The following is an 18197-nucleotide window of genomic DNA, read 5'->3' on the forward strand; positions in this document are numbered from 1 at the left end:
TTTAAAGTTGCTGCCTAGTTGCGCATCCAGCACGCTGGAAGTAAACATATTTAGGGCATTGTTTATCCTTCCGCGCAACTGCTAAAATTATTTTTTCCCATACGTGTTTGATAGTTGCGGAGTAATACACCGCTACACTGCACCTCAATTCCCTTTAGATATAGTATATATTTTCAATACCAACATTTTTGGTTTATAGTAACAACTGCTGTTATTATGGACAATGTACAGATGATTGGAAGATTCATGGTCAGATCGACGTTTTAGTGTGTTACACACCGTAAACGAATGGTAGCTGGAAACCTATCAGCTTGGATGTGTTATTCAGACTTTTATGTACTATTGTTCTATATGTTTCAAAGATCTTTTATACTGAAATTCTTTTAAGAAATTAAATAAAAGCTCTGTACGTAGGAGCGGGGAAATCTTATCACTTCCCACCGCTGTTTGCCCCCGTTTAAAACATATTACTGACTTTTAATTTTCGTATATGGCACACCGAATGCCTGTATTTTGAGGTTGCACTTGACACCATACATTGGCTATCATGGAGAAAAATATATTGTTGATGAAACTTCCTGGCAGATTAAAACTGTGTGCCCGACCGAGACTCGAACTCGGGACCTTTGCCTTTCGCGGGCAAGTGCTCTACCAACTGAGCTACCGAAGCACGACTCACGCCCGGTACTCACAGCTTTACTTCTGCCAGTACCTCGTCTCCTACCTTCCAAACTTTACAGAAGCTCTCCTGCGAAACTTGCAGGCAAAGGTCCCGAGTTCGAGTCTCGGTCGGGCACACAGTTTTAATCTGCCAGGAAGTTTCATATCAGCGCACACTCCGCTGCAGAGTGGAAATCTCATTCTGGATATATTGTTGATGTTTCGCAAGGAATATATCTATAACATACTGTGATTTTTTGATCGTGGGACGGCCTGATAACGGTATTTGGTACCGAAATCGGTAGTCTTCAGACGAAGTAAAAGTGCGATTGTACACTACAGTATCTTTTTTTCTGATTATGTTGATAGCTATTCCAACTGACAGTACGTTGGGAATACGAATTACTTATTTAAATCACCGTCAGTAATCTAGAATCGAACATTTTCAAAAATCTCGTTTTGTTTGTAGATTTAGAAACAATTCCTCTCTTAGGCAACGAACTTGAATTTTTGGCTATATGGATTTTGTTTGTTTTCTGTTTGCATTGCGAAGTGTTGTCCGCATGTTTATCAGTCAGGTATTCCTGCCACTGGCAATTGTCTATCTATCTTTTTACACTTTGACTTGTTCTACTACTTCTTTCCTGACTTAAGCACGGCTAAATCCGCGTAATTGTTGCACATGAGTGTTTGTTCACGTTTCTTCATTAAAGGTATGGCTGTATATTTTGTGTGTGTATTGTTGGCAATGTATTTGATAAGATTGTAATATATTTATTGTGTCGTTTTTATTTATGCTGTTATGTTTTTATTTAATTATTTGAGTGAGAAGAAGGTATGATGCCTGAGGTATGATGCCGGTCTGGACTAATAGTAGGAAGGTCGATTAAAGGGCATTACAAGGCATTGAAATATCAATGCAAAAGAAGGGACCGGAGAGAGAGCTGGTTATGAGACGGAGAATGGGGAAGGTCGAACTGAAGATAAATAGCAGAAAGAGAACGAGAGAGAAAAGAGAGATAGAGGAAGGGATGTTGGGGTGAGAGAGAGAGAGAGAGAGATTTTTATCCCACTCACAGAAAACCACAAGATTAAGCTACTAAGTAACGAAAAGTTAACAAAATGTGAACAAAAACACCTTTAGTTTCCCTGTGATTAGCAACAAAAAATTTGCTTTACCGTCCACTGGTCAGTGAACAAACAATTTAGCAGATTACTCACTTATTGTAGGAATTCCGAGTTACAGCTCCGGAGCTGTCTCGATGAGTATGGCAATTACCTGGAACAGAAAACATTTTTGCATCAGATCACAACGGTATATCGCTCATAGGCATGCGTTGTAGTGCACTAAACCAACAATGAGTGCGAGATGTGCTTTGACTACGCTTAATTATGTACATCTTGAGACAGTTTTATATCACAAATAATTAGAACTAATGGCTTGTAAAGATATGAAGAGTAATGGCCACGTAGTCTCATTTAACGTGCGATGTGGCGCAGTGGTTCGCACACTGGACTCGCTTTCGGGAGGTCGACGGTTCAAAACCGCGTCCGGCCATCCAGATTTAGGCTTTCCGTGATTTCCTTTAAAAGCTCCAACCTAATGCTGGGATGGTTCCTTTGAAAGGGCACGGCCGATTTCCTTCTCCATTCTGACACACTTCGAGCCTGTGCTCCGTCTTTAATGGCCTGGTAGTCGACGCGATGTTAAACCTTTACCTTCTTTTTTTCATAGTTTCATTTGTAAGTATTCTGCAGGTCTTAATGAATAACGAGCTAAAAGTAGGTCATCGGCATAGAAGAATTTGACGCTGTTATTGTCAGACAAGTCAATAGTGCATAAACTATAGAGTACTGAAACCAATACAGATACTAGAACCAAACCAGTCCTTCATTATATAATATGACAACATTATGTAATTCTGGGGATTAGCTTAAAGTTTCATTTCCACCGACAACTCACCTTCTAACACCTACATCTCCCGTTGATTTTAGTAAATGTGCAATAGCCTGAGAAGTTAACTGATGAACATGAAATTTTAGGTAAACCTTCAGAATAGTTGCAGCTCTAAGTTAAGGGCTCTGAGGCGGAGTCCGCTCAGAACATATACTGGAAGCTATTTTATCAGTAATGTATTATGGCATTTGAATTACCAGGACACATTTTCAATATTTTCCACACGGATTTAAGTAATGACATTCAACATTTTTGGAACTGCTGGTATCGTGTGATGTGTTTTGAACATGACTTATGACGCGCCTTGGAATAGCAGTTTACTCACATATTAGAGGTTTAGGAGGTTTAGGGGTGTAGCTTTGTAATGTTACAGCTTTATTTAACGAATAAATATCATAAAAACCTTTAAAAAATATTGATAAATATTTTACATCGAAATTTCAATATTTGACCCATAGGAAATATAATACATCTTTGGAACGACCTAAATGCTAAATGAGGGTGTATTAATATGTACCAAATAGTTATTGGAATAGCGTAACAAACATTGTAAACATTATTGACAATTACCGTAATATTAAAATGTCAGACATATAATTACGCAAGGTGGGGATGACAACGGGGTTGATTTCCCCCGATAGTTTGGATGACCTTGTAGCGCCGCGTGGCATAGAGAAAGAAAGGAGTCGCAGACTTGGGACGTGGATGTGATGTCCATGTCAGGATGTGTGAAGTCTTAAAGTGCCTAAAAGTGTTCCAAATCGTTTACATAGTGATGTGGATATTGAGGATACATGTGTAAGGGTCTCTGGACTGTACGATTTTCCGGTCATAATACTTGTTGGAGTATTTGAGCCACAGCTGCAGTACTAACAATGGTCTCTACACACGCATCATGGTGAGCCTTTGTAGGCAAGAGAGGTGAAGAACTAATATAAATTTACTTGTCACCACAGTTTTCAGTGACAGAACAGCTCTGAAGGCAACAACTATATTTTAACTAAATTTCTTAGAAGCGTGCAAGGAAATAACAGTCATCACATGTTTGACTTGTTCAAAATTTAATGATACCGGTATAGTGTTTTATATTTTTAGCAGACTCTTACACTTGTCTACCTAAAGACATTTCATTACTCTACCTTCCTGGTCATCATATATTTAACGATTAATACCAAATATATGGTTTCAAATATCGTATCTGATTATTACGACATTATTTAACAGTCGTGAAAGTACTATAATCTACTCATTAGCTCAAGAAGCTACCCTCCATAGATATCAAAGCTTGTGGTTACCTTTTGCTGATACATGGTAAATTCGTTTGATAACTGTTTTCAATAATTGTTCATTCTTAAAGGTTTTCAAATATGGTGGCGTACTATACATGCAAACTAAGTTGAAAGATGTTGGGAGCGACCATAAACGCACGTCCCATTTACAGTCACCCCCATGAGTTGCCGTGCCCAGTTTCAACTTAGTTTGCGCGCATAAATGTTTTGTTGATAACTATCCAGCTTGCATCCCAATTGTCCTCAAGTAATCTCAGTAGATAAAATACATAGCCCCATAGTTTCAAAGTAGTTCTCAAAAGAATTAAAGAAACTTTTGCTCTTTCGAGCTGATGACCGGTTTTGTTAGACGTTTGTTTCAGAGAAATTGTCATAGGGTAAGTTGGGACCAGATCTAAAGCACTCTTCCAACAAGACTACTACTGTTTGTTTGGTGGTCAGATTATATCTCAACCACTCGTGTGTGTGTGTGTGTGTGTGTGTGTGTGCGTAGTGTTACACATTTGGATCGAAATCTACCTTATGCTTTTGAACAAACATTCGGTTGCCTTAAAATAATAATTTGAGTTCAAGTGATTTATGGTCAAACTTAATTGAAAACGTCATTAATGACGTGCTTGTCGAGTGTAAAATAAATGACTACACTCAGTAGAGTGAAATAAAGCAGACACAGGTTGTAAACGGCTTGTAGTGAGAGCAAAGTTTTACGTCGCGCAATGCAGCACAAGTCACGTGCAAAAGCCGTTAAAGCGGTCACACAAACGGCTGTTCATTTGAGTGTTAGCTGGAACTTAGTACTACTTATCCAAAAAGCTGGTTGGACGTGGCAGTAAAGCACATTATCAAGTCAAAGGACGTAAAGTACAATAAGTCGCATGTGTCTTTACAAAACAGTAAAACCAACGCTATTACGAAACCGTTAGGTTCGATTACACACGATTTGTTGCACAAAAAATTGGGAATTGAGGACCTGCGAGATAGGAGGGTTCAGTTGTGCTTTCTATGGAGTAAAGGTCATATGGACTTCCAGAGGGATGATGATGATGATTATGATGATGTTTGGATTGTGGGGCGCTTAACTGGGCGGTTATCAGAGCCCGTACAAATTCCCAACCTTTGCTCAGTCCTGTCTCACCACTTTCATGAACGATGATGAAATGATGAGGACAACACGAACACCCAGTAATCTCGAGGAAGGTGAAAATCGCCGACCCCGCCGGCTTCCAGAGGGGGTCGGTTTGTGTAGCCTGATGGTGTCCGACATGATATTCATGTTAAGCTGCCTACAACGGAAGGTAATTAACGGAACAGCCAAATCTTCAATACTGAAAACCTGCCTGTGTATAGCTATGTTACGTTTTTATATGTCATTAATCTACACTTTTAATGTTTTGCTGTTGTTGAAAACACTTGTTTCCCTCTGGTGTTCGATATGTGTTTCACTGCAGGACAGGTGTGCTAAGATTGGAAATGTTTCACTTGAGTGTGTAGACTATGGGTACATTAACTGTAGCCACTAAGTAAGAATTTAACGAAAGATTAAGATGTCTTGAGTTTGTAACGTTACGTTTATGTAAGCGAGCTCCGCAGCTCGTGATATCGCGGTCGCTTTCTCGCTTCCAGAGCACGGGGTCCCGGGTTCGATTCCCGGCGTGGTCAGAGATTTTCACCTGCCTCGAGATGACTGGGTGTTTGTGTTGTCCTCATCATTTCATCATCATTCATGAAAGTGGCGATATAGGACTGAGCAAAGGTTGGCAATTTGTACGGGCGCTGGTAACAGCGTAGTTCAGCGCCCCACAAACCAAACATCATCGCGCAGGCGAGCGTTTTGACCGCCTGCAGGTAGTACGAGGGGAGGTAAAATTTTTGTACGGCTGAAAGCTGGCGGGCCCAGGGCTCAGGGCGCGCTGTGGCAGGTACGCCTAGGCGACCGGTAAGGGCGAGTCCAGGTACATAGTCGAGCAGCGTCGCTGCAAGTGGATAAGCACCAAAGCTGGGAATTTGGACGTCTGTTGCTCGCATAGTCTTCGTGATGGAGATGCCCCAAAAATGAGGTAGTGTCAGGCAAACTGAAAAAAGGCTTCTTACAGCTCTTTGAGAATTTATTGCAATTTACATTTAAGTGTTAAAGCAAATCTGAATATATTTGCGATCTCAGAAAAATCTAGGTGTACCCAGTTACATAATATTTACAATATATTTAAAACTACAAAAGTTAATATTTCATCGCGTAAAAACATTTTCACAGTGAACCTTGGTATTAACAACCTTTGAATGCTTCATTCGATTTCAACAAACTATATCTCAGATGACAGCATTGCATGATAGCTGTCATCCCAGAAAGCCGCTCATCTGTATCTATTTTATTTATTGAGTTATGACGTTTTTCATATCTTTATTAGGCAAATGTTTGTCAGAACATTGTATTCCCCACATCTACACAGAAAATGAATACAGCCGTGAACAGCTCACATTCAGTGATACTTTTGTATTTATTCAATGAACAGTTTACTATTTTGCCACTAACTTTATTTAAAAATTAATTAAAACTGATAATAAAAAATGATGATAATTTAAGAAGTGGTCAGCTCCATATGTTAGTTGACATCATCTTTATAAACAAGTTCCAAATGATACTTTCACAGGCAGGGCTAATAACTGTTTAAACAATATTTAATGACAATCTTTGTCATTTGTCATCAGTGCACTTGCACAACAATACACAGACAAGAAACAGTAACACATTTGTGCTGAGGGGGAAACAAGCCCGTCTTTGCACAATGGTTGCGAGAGTAACTTAAGTCCACTGAGGTCACTTTGGTCATGCATTAGGAGTAGATGACCAACCAACCTCATGGGAAATATCTAGTGCAGTGAGGAGTATACCTACAGTACATGTGCTTATGCTGCTGTCTTCATAGTATATGTATGTGTATCTGGCGACTGATATCTATATGAATCACGTAAAAGGGGCGATTTTGTATGGTGCAAGGTACGATTTGTATGATTACTGCATCAACGTGGTATGTGGTGATGTATTGTGGGACTGGAGATCAGTTTCACGCTCAATTACTCAAGCTCCAGCCCTCAGTGGCAGAGCAGTGTAATTGAGAAAGAGTCGTTTCATATTTGAGAAATCTGTAGGCCACTTTGCAGGCTTTAATTGACTGTGCAATATGGTGATCTGTACAAGCATTACATCTGCAGGTGTGGTATCCATTATCACATAGTGCCAGACGCCTATCCTTCATAATACTCGTTTGAGAGAATCTTGGCAGGATGCAGCACCTTCCAGAAGTGCTGGTTCGAAGACATTGTCAGATAATTTCCTAGGACTGAGGAGAATCGAGACACACAGTCGGTGTGAGTGTAAACATATCATAATTCTTTTGGGTGCTGTATAGATATAAAAGATAACTGCACTGTTTGTAAAAAATGTATGTATTTCAGTGTAGTGTTACTGTGGCATGACCAGAGAAAATGAGTGTGTGTCTTATCATGAGGGACGTATAGATTCAGGACGTTGATAACTGTGAGGTTATGAGAGAGATTTTTGTGTGGAAAATTATGTGCACTATAGATACTGAGATTTGTTCAAGAACCACAGCCATCAAGAGGAGACATCACCTGTACATCAATCGGTGTCAGACTTTAGCAGCCATTGTAATATTTAATTGTAGTTAAACCGGTAAATATGTTCCTGGTTCCCAATATTCTTGTGAGTTGTTTATGTATTTGGTGATCTGTGGACAACTTTTGAGGGGTTTAACTACCTGTGTTATTTGATGATCTGTAAAAAATACATTTTTGCCACTGAAAATAACGACTGCAGAAAAAAATGGCGGAAGTGCTCCCACACCAGCAGCAGCAGTTTGACAGGTAAATTCAGTGATGGACGGGCTGTCCCATTAGGATTGCTTGGAAGAATCCACCCAGCACTATTCTGGGAAGCATTGCAACATGTCTCTCGGTGCTGGACCCGGACCACAGCTATGTCATCGCGCCAGCAATGCTGCCTAGGTGAACACGAGTTTCGACAGTTATTTCTCAGGTGTCATGTATGAAAGAGATGCCGCAGCATCATCCTTGTGGGACCTGAACTGACACCTACTCATGGTTTGGCAGCTGATGGCCGCATCATCACATTGCAGGGACCAGCAGTGCATCCCAACTCCTGGGGGCATATGTGGAGTTAGCAGCATTGGCGTCGGGTGTCGAGTGGCAGGATGTGTTTTTTATTAATGATCTTTTGTTTAAACAATACTCCATCGATTTCACCGACCAATAGGATGCTGCGAATTAAAAAAAAAACTACCCCATACATGTGAAGAATATCGAATTAATTAATTTGCATAAATTTTTTACGTCAATATGGTGTTAGCAGTACAATAGTTGAGGGGAGGGTGTGTGTGAGTGGGTGACATGGAGCAGAACAGCAGGTTAAGTGCAGAACACGAGGTTAATTTGCATAATAGTTTAAGGGGGAGTGTGACAAGGAAGAATGCGCCAGCTATGGCGTTCAAAACCGTGTGGAATTCGAAAAGGGTACCAGAAATGGTAGACGGACATAATTAATTACTTAATTAGGTATCAAAGGCGGTACAATACTTTAAGGAAATGGGGGTGATATGGAAAACTGTTGAGTGCCAACAGAGGGCCAAACATTAGGTTCAGAGTACTGAACATTAGGTTATGCAACATGTTTGCCCCATGTAATTACTTCTTACAACACCTACATGTTTCCAACCAGCAGAGAACGATGAGCAAGAGAAATCCAGCCCCCGACAAACTGAATTTTTTTATAAATAAACAATATACTCTTGAATTTCCTGTTATTAGATCATTCCTCTCCACCAAAGAGCTACCAATTTCCACACATCCCATACACTGCCTTGAATCCTCTAAATTCTTCAAATAAACAATATGCCACACATTGTCTAAATTGCTTGAACAATATTCCACACACTGCAACTGAATTCCCTCCAAATGACCGATCAACTGAATCTTTATCCTGCCAGTTTCCAGGAGGGAGGGTGGGACAGGATGGAGTTCACCAGAGTGGGAGAAGTTAATTAATTGATCACTTTAATTTAGTAGTCAATCAGATTGATAAGTGGGAGAGGGCCTATTCCAATAACTCAGACCTTAAAGTGTAACTTTAGCAACGATGGGGGAGGTTTCCTGAAGGGGAGGGGAGAGGGAGAGGGCAGAGGGACAATAGGTTAAGTACCTGTCAATCAAAGGAGAAGAACAGGTTTGCCCGAGTGCATACCTGCCCCTGATGTAGACAACCTGCACTAACAAAATGGGCCACAAAAGGCTTTGGTCTACTTCTCCCGTTACCTCGTAGGAATATGAAGAAGATATAGTGTAGTCACATGTTTTTCTTTCAAGAAAATACTTTAAACGTTGGTACTACATAGGTTGTTAACAAGGTCAACATGGGTACTTCTTTATAGCTGCTTACAAGTCGCCATTCGTCTTTTTAACATATTAAAAATACTCCATACCCCGTCATCCAGTCCCACCCCATGCAAAACATCGTACGGGCGGTCTTGCCTCTGGTTTCAGAAGACCTCCTCACTTGCCTAGCAGCTCGTTACATACTGGAACAATGAATGCCAGTGTGACTTGACAATGCTGCCACCACTAGTAGAAGACCTGTAACCTATTGAATGCTCTAAAATGTCGAACTCGCTGGGTTGTGCATGATAACCAAAGAGTTAGAGTGCAGCAGATGCACTGATCTTACATGTTGCATGTACTTACAAGCGCAGCAGCCTGAACACACAAAGAACGTTAAGTGTCTCAAGTTCAGGATTTTAAACACAAAAACATTAACTGTGCAGAAACGTTAATATGCCGTTTTTCGGAAAACTGGAAATTTGTGGTAAGGTCTGATGGGAACAAACTGCTGTGGTCGTCGGTCCATAGTTAATCTAACTTAAACTAACTTACGCTAAGGGCGACACACACAACTATGCCCGAGAGAGGACTCGGACCTCCGACGGGGGAGCCACGGAGACCGTGACAAGACGCCTCAGACTGCGTGGCTACACCGCGCGGCGCCATTGTTCGTTTTTTTATGTGGATAATATGAAAATATACAATTTGCGCGATACAAAATATTTCTTTTTAACGCACCATTTTTAGAACAGTTTGTTGTGCTTAAGAGAAGGTCAATGTGGCACCGGCAGCTAAATCTCAAGTTGGAGTTAGCTTTTGATGTATTTAGTACATGATTATGAAAACTGTGCTTGCTTAAGCTGTCGCCTGCACACCAGTCAGCAAAGATGAAGTGCGAAGATCGATCAGTAGGCGCTGCATCAAGCCCACCTATTGCAAGAGAGGCCAGGGCTGGAGACACACCCACAAGCAAAATGCCACCAACGCCCTCTCGGCAGCATGTGTTTAGGCCGCCGCCTCTGACCAGAGGGCCTCAGTCCATCATCCAGTTTGCGTCTGTCAGTCCACTCACAGACCAGATTTAGATCTTCACAGACTATAAAAGTAGATAGCGACCAGATTAGTGACTATAGTGGGACTCAACCAGAAGTGTACGGTACTAGCAGTGAGAAACTCAAGTTTGTAACAGCAAGATTACAGATGCTGACATTGCATCAGTCAGCAAGAGGAATGTTACTGATAAGCTTGTTACGTCTGCCACAGATGGCCCCTGCCAGGCAGACTACACTCAAGACACCCCTGTGTACCATATAAGATACAGAAGCACTTGCAGGCGCAAACAAGAAGGAAAACAATTCGTCAAAACAAACAGAACTTGCTAGAGACTAATGCGAACCCTTTTCTGCAGAGGTCGCCTCACAGGTACAGGGAAAGTTGGAGTACTCTGCCGGCTTTATAAGGCCAGCGCAGCAGCAGTACAGCCAGTTCCTCGCCGAGCTAGGACCAGCTCCGACAGACCTCACCCACGCCCTTGATGAATGGTCGTCTACAAGTCATTTGTTTTTTTGTGTGTATATAGTGATTGTTCGAGAAGTGTAGTTCATTTTCAATAAACGACATTACACTGAGTGTTCTAAAATACTGAGTATTCTTCAAAGCTTATACCACAGAACATGGACTCTATTCAAGCTATGTGTCTCGTTCATGTAAATAAAGAATCGTATTAATCCACGTGTGCATGTGTGTTGTAGAAAGAGGATACCAGCCACTCAAAAAAATCCTCTCCCTTGCTTCCTGACGTCCGCTGTGGACGAGCGGTTCTAGGCGCTTCAGTCCGGAACCGCGCGACTGTTGCGGTCGCAGGTTCGAATCCTGCCTCGGGCATGGATGCGTGTGATGTCCTTAGGTTAGTTAGGTTTAAGTAGTTCTAAGTTCTAGGGGACTGATGACCTCAGATGTCCCATAGTGCTCAGAGCCATTTGAACCATTTTGAACCTTGCTTCCTTGCGGTACAAGACTCTACAAAAACGAAACGACGTATAGTATGTAAATGTTTTAGAGAAACCGGGTAGCGCCGGCCGCTGTGGCCGAGCGGTTATAGGCGCTTCAGTCCGGAACCACGTGGCCGCTACGGTCGCAGGTTCGAATCCTGGCTCGGGCATGGACGTGTGTGATGTCCTTAGGTTAGTTAGTTCTACGTAGTTATAAGTCTAGATGACTGATGACCTCATAGTGCTTAGACCCATCTGAACCATTTTTTTGAACCCGGGCACCTCAGTTCCGATCGGAAAATGTCACAGCCTTCCCCAGCATGGAGACCACGAGCCGGACCTGTTTGAAACGTTGCGTTCCCTTCTGTAAAGGTGAGCGTCCATCTGCGGAACGGAACTGCAGAGTGGATCCTGGTGACCAGAGCGCTGGGTGGTAAACCTGTCAGAGTTGGAACTGCGCATAGTCACACACCGGCAGTTGTCCCGCGGGTTGGCGACATGGTCCGGTGTGGAGGGAAGCGCGGCGGAACCGACGTCAGGTGGAGTCCCTCGTGTAAGACCGCCCGCTGAGCGCCACGCCGTCTATTTCTGGAGGAGCAGCGGCGCCGGCCGTCGGCGTCGGCGTCGGCGTCGGCGTCGCGGTGGCCGCGCGGTGAGGCGCCGCTCTCACACCACAAACCGGCGGCAGCGCCGGCCGGGCTTTATGGCTCGTCGTAAAGGCCAGCCAGCAGCACGAAGACAAGGACACGGACGCGTCCGCGCTGTGGCTGCACGACGGCCTAATGACGCTTGCGACGACCCGCACGAAAGCTGGTTCATCTCCAGCAAGCTTTCCCGTGCTGGTAAGTACGAGAGCACGAAACTCACTCACTTTTGGGAAACTGTTTACTGGTGACCGGTACTTTTTGGCTCATTCTGTTTTACTCGTTATCATTTTCTTTTCTGTCGAATTGTGTCCCTTAAAATCAGATAACCAAACAGCTAAACAAAAGGTGATATACACTACTGGCCATTAAAATTGCTACACCACGAAGATGACGTGCTACAGACGCGAAATTGAACCAACAGGAAGAAGATGCTGTAATATGCAAATGATTAGCTGTTCAGAGTATTCACACAGGGTAGGCGCCGCCCGCGACACCTACAACGTGCTGACATGAGGAAAGTTTCCAACCGATTTCTCATACACAAACAGCGGTTGACCGGCATTGCCTGGTGAAACGTTGTTGTGATGCCTCGTGTAAGGAGGAGAAATGCGTACCTTCACGTTTCCGACTTTGATAAAGTTCGATTTGTAGGCTATCGCGATTGCGGTTTATCCTATCGCGACATTGCTGTTCGTGTTGGTCGAGACCCAGTGACTGTTAGCAGAATATGGAATCCGTGGGTTCAGGAGGGTAATACGGAACGCCGTGCTGGATCCCAACGGCCTCTAATCACTATCAGTCGAGATGACAGGCATCTTATCCGCATGGCTGTAACGGATCGTGCAGCCACGATTCGATCCTAAGCCAACAGATGGGGACGTTTACAAGACAACAACCATCTGCATGAACAGTTCGACGACGTTTGCAGCAGCATGGGCTATCAGCTCGGAGACCATGGCTGCGGTTACCCTTGACGCTGCATCACAGACAGGAGTGCCTCCGATGGTGTACTCAACGACGAACCTGGGTGCACGAATGGCAAAACGTCATTTTTCGGATGAATCCAGGTTCTGTTTACAGCATCACGATGGTCGCATCCGTGTTTGGCGTCTTCGCGGTGAACGCACATCGGAAGCGTGTATTCGTAATCGCCATACTGGCGTATCAGCCGGCGTGATGGTATGGGGTGCCATTGGTTACACGGTCACCTCTTGTTCGCACTGACGGCACTTTGAACAGTGGACGTTACATTTCAGTTGTGTTACGACCCGTGGCTCTACCCTCTACCCTTCATTCCCTCCCTGTGAAACCCTACATTTCAGCAGGATAATGCACGATCGCGTGTTGCAGGTCCTCTACAGGCCTTACTGGATACAGAATACGTTCGACTGCTACCCTGGCCAGCACATTCCCCAGATCTCTCACCAACTGAAAACGTTTGGTCAATGGTGGCCGAGCAACTGGCTCGTCACAATACGCCAGTCACTACTCTTGATGAACTGTGGTATCGTGTTGAAGCTGCATGGGCAGCTGTACCTGTACACGCCATCCAAGATCTGTTTTACTCAACGCCCAGGTGTATCAAGGCCGTTATTACGGCCAGAGGCGGTTGTTTTGGGTACTGATTTCTCAGGACCTATGCACCGAAATTGCGTGAAAATGTAATCACATGTCAATTCTAGTACAATATATTTGTGCAATGAATACCCATTTATCATCTGCATTTCTTCTTGGTGTAGCAATTTTAATGGCCCGTAGTGTACAAGATCTTTTCAAAAAATTCCGGGACCTTCGTAATTTCGCACCAATGTTGTGTTGGAGCAAATTGTCGTTGGCATCCCTGCACACGGCTGTGTTTAATGTCTAAGCGGCTGTGATTTAAGCATTTATTTGGGGGAGGGGATCAATGAGTGAGGTCATCGGTCCCATCAGATTGGGGAAAGATGGGAAAGGAAATCGGCCGTGCACTTTCAAAAGAACCATCCCGGAATTCGCCTGAAGCGATTTAGGAAAATCACGGGAAAATTATGTCACGATGGCCGGACGCGTGTTTGAACAGTCGTCCTTCCGAATGCGAGTCCATCGGACTAACCACTGCGCCACCTCTATCGGTATAACTGCCGAAAAATTCATTGTTGCATGTCTATTAGTTATTATTCAGTGCTGTATTGAGTAGAACGTTGTGTCACACAGTTTGCGAATTTCATGATTGCAGAGTTAGAGGAGCAATGCATCTACATTAAATTTTGCTTGAAACTCGAGGAAAACTTTACAGAGAGACACCAAATGATACAGGAAGCCTACTGTGATGAATGCTTAGGCCGTACCCTGTGTGAAGATGGTACACAAGTTGCGGTAGTGGCGTCAATGGCTAGCAGTCAGCATGGGTGCATGAACCAGACACCTGCTGCGAAGACCCATATGTAGCTATCTGTACAGTTGTTGAGAAGATGCTATTGGTAGCCCCTTGGTTCATATGGGGAGGGGCAGGGGGCACCTGTTTAACAACTGCAGGTCCATTCGCCCCTACACATCTCTGCAACCGTCGACCACCCCTGTCGTGTATGGTCAGTGGTACACCACTGTCCCCAGCCGCCGATTTTGGATAGACCCATTTTGCCATACACAGTATACATTAACCATGGTGGCATACGAACAATTTTTCGAAAGTAAAGTTCTGTGTACTGACTTGGCAGAAAATCCTAAGAAATTTTGGTCTTATGTCAAAGCGGTAGGTGGATCAAAACAAAATGTCCAGACACTCTGTGACCAAAATGGTACTGAAACAGAGGATGACAGACTAAAGGCTGAAATACTAAACGTCTTTTTCCAATACTGTTTCACAGAGGAAGACTGGACTGTAGTTCCTTATCTAGATTGTCGCACAGATGACAAAATGGTAGATATCGAAATAGATGACAGAGGGATAGAAAAACAAATTCGCTCAAAAGAGGTAAGGCCGCTGGACCTGGTGGGATACCAGTTCGATTTTACACCGAGTACGCGAAGGAACTTGCCCCCCTTCTTGCAGCGGTGTACCGTAGGTCTCTTAGAAGAGCGTAGCGTTCCAAAGGATTGGAAAAGGGCACAGGTCATCCCCATTTTCAAGAAGGGACGTCGAACAGATGTGCAGAACTATAGACCTATATCTCTAACGTCGATCAGTTGTAGAATTTTGGAACACGTATTATGTTCGAGTATAATGACTTTTCTGGAGACTAGAAATCTACTCTGTAGGAATCAGCATGGGTTTCGAAAAAAACGATCGTGTGAAACCCAGCTCGCGTTATTCGTCCACGAGACGCAGAGGGCCGTAGACACGGGTACCTAGGTAGATGCCGTGTTTCTTGACTTCCGCAAGGCGTTCGATACAGTTCCCCATAGTGGTTTATTGAACAGAGTATGAGCATATGACTATCAGACCAATTGTGTGACTGGACTGAAGAGTTCCTAGATAACAGAACGCACCATGTCATTCTCAATGGAGAGAAGTCTTCCGAAGTAAGAGTGATTTCAGGTGTGCCGCAGGGGAGTGTCGTAGGACCGTTGCTATTCACAATATACATAAATGACCTTGTCGATAACATCGGAAGTTCACTGAGGCTTTTTGCGGATGATGCTGTGGTATATCGAGAGGTTGTAACAATGGAAAATTGTACTGAAATGCAGGAGGATCTGCAGCGAATTGACACATGGTGCAGGGAATGGCAACTGAATCTCAATGTAGACAAGTGTAATGTGCTGCGAACAAAGGAAGTAGGTTACAGTACACTTGTTCGCCCACTGCTTGAATATTGCTCACCAGTGTGGGATCCGTACCAGATAGGGTTGATAGAAGAGAGAGAGAAGATCCAACGGAGAGCAGCGAGCTTCGTTACAGGATCATTTAGTAATCGCGAAAGCGTTACGGAGATGATAGATAAACTCCAGTGGAAGACTCTGCAGGAGAGACGCTCAGTAGCTCGGTACGGGCTTTTGATGAAGTTTCGAGAACATACCTTCACCGGGGAGTCAAGCAGTATATTGCTCCCTCCTACGTGTATCTCGCGAAGAGACCATGAGGATAATATCAGAGAGATTAGAGCCCACACAGAGGCATACCGACAATCCTTCTTCCCACGAACAATACGAGACTGGAATAGAAGGGAGAACCGATAGAGGTACTCAAGGTACCCTCCGCCACACACCGTCAGGTGGCTTGCGGAGTATGGATGTAGATGTAGATGTAGATGTACTGACTTTCGTTTCGCCACGGCTCCACTCTTGGCATAAAAGCCAATGATTATTCTCGTTTGGACATCAGATAAATCGCTCCCTTTCCACATTATGACAAAGACTTCAATGTTTTCCTCGTCCCTCAGAAACGCATAATACACGCTTCATTGACAGTGCTGATACCTGCCGTTTTGGGGTGGCTGTTGCACGTTGACGTTGAACACAGGCGGTGGTCATGTTAATGTGACTCGGACTGGACCATGTACAATGTTGTAAGGGTGGGGGTTATGTTGCTTATTCTAGAATGGAGAACACTGTGTGAGGCGAAATGGCAAGTTTAATGTCGCAATATTTCTCACCAAATTACAGCTTTTCACACAGTTTTCAGCTCGCCAACATAAAAACAGCGCAATGTGAAATACATCTTGTCAACATCAAAAAGTGAAATAAGTTTATACACAGCAATGTTAAATATTAAGTCTCTGAAAGAACATTAATCTTAAGCACAATATTATGAAAGTTTAATTGGAAGTTTCTTTACATTAATCATAACCACAATAATATGAAAGTTTAAATAGACGTTTCTTTACAAAAATTGCTCCCACACATACGTTATGATATTGGTCAGTACTACGAAAATCGTCAGATTCCGCTTCAAAGTTCGGTACTACTTAGGATGACAATCAAGTCTACGGTGGATCGTTAGTCAAGTGACAAATTTGAGTGCAAGATTACCCAAGGCCGCTCGAGTTTACAGCTGCTGAACCAATAAAGTTTACACCTCTGCGCGGGGTATTTACCTTAAGCTGTGACGTGCTGCTGTCTGCAAGACCTCTGTCTCGCACTGAAATTTCTACAAAACTAATCTGGCCTTCTAGCGGAAACTTTCCCTGTGCTTCTCGTTATGCGAGAAAACATGTGCTCAGCTCTAGTCTTATTATGTGGCGATATAAACGAGCATGGGTGGAGCAGCGTGCTTATTATAGTGCCCTCTCAGTTCTCGGAAGAACAGTTAACTTTTTTAGCTGGTTCGTTTCTCCACAGTTGGAGCTAAACGTTGCTACAGCTAATTTTAGCTGGAGTGCAGCCGCTGTGAACGCGGTGTCGACACCAATTTCTTCTCTGTGTCATACTAAGCGTCACGCGCTCCATTCTGCACTTGACGCCAGGTCAGAGAAGAGTCACACGAAATTTCTCTCTTGTCCTCTCATGGCAGACTGCCTCCCTCCACTTGGGTTCCTTTTTCATGTCACGGCTTTTTCCGACCAGTAGGAGTGTTCCTCCTATTTTGTAGAAACACCCTCTACCAATCTCAACGTTCCTTCTATCAATCTGCGTCGAAACCTCAGTAGTTTTCCCCTTCCTAGTGAGTTTCCACCAATCGGATGTTTCGTGCCCATTCTACATGCCTAAAGTACATTGACCTTTCCGTGTGTCATACTCGTTGGACGAAAATGCGTCACTTGCTTTTGTTCGTATCGCATTGGCATTTCGAAACGCAGTTTTCTAAAGCTTCTTCCCTGCTCTTGTACCGGTGCCCTCGCTAGAGGCGGCCCTCCAGCTTGAATCACCTGGACGCTGTCCTCTTTCCTGCCACTCCCTTAAGTGGTAGCCGGCGTAACTCCTGCAGCGCGGTTTCGCTACATTGTTGTGGAGCTGGCTTTTCAAAACTAAAAGCGACTCGACTCGCATTCCTTGTTCTATCTTCCACTCAAAGACATGCATTCCGTAGGAATGGTGTGATAATTTCCGTTGATTGACTGTCATCCCTTTTTGCATTACATATTGATAAGCAAATGTTCTCATAACTGTCGATTTACGTTAGGTGTCATCTTCGCCTTCTCGTTGCGATTTGTAAAGGTCTCATGTAAGGTGCGAATCTGACCAATTATTTTTGCCACCTTACAATGTTTCTGTACTGAGTAAGAGGTGTGGGAAGCAGTTTGTAGATTCCACTGCCGGGCCACAACATGTCTCTCTCTTCCACAAGCGCATGCAACCAACAGGCAAACAATTCAACGAAATTACA

At 43.6% G+C, this 18197-nt stretch overlaps 1 protein-coding gene across 1 annotated transcript in view; it reads right to left on the reverse strand.

The window, feature by feature from the left end:
* Positions 1-18197, reverse strand: part of LOC124776034 (division abnormally delayed protein-like) — a 1005302-nt gene that overhangs the window by 804311 nt on the left and 182794 nt on the right. The window lies entirely within an intron of this gene.

Source organism: Schistocerca piceifrons, chromosome 2 (genome assembly GCF_021461385.2).
Source record: "Schistocerca piceifrons isolate TAMUIC-IGC-003096 chromosome 2, iqSchPice1.1, whole genome shotgun sequence".
In the NCBI taxonomy this organism is placed as follows: Eukaryota; Metazoa; Arthropoda; class Insecta; order Orthoptera; family Acrididae; genus Schistocerca; species Schistocerca piceifrons.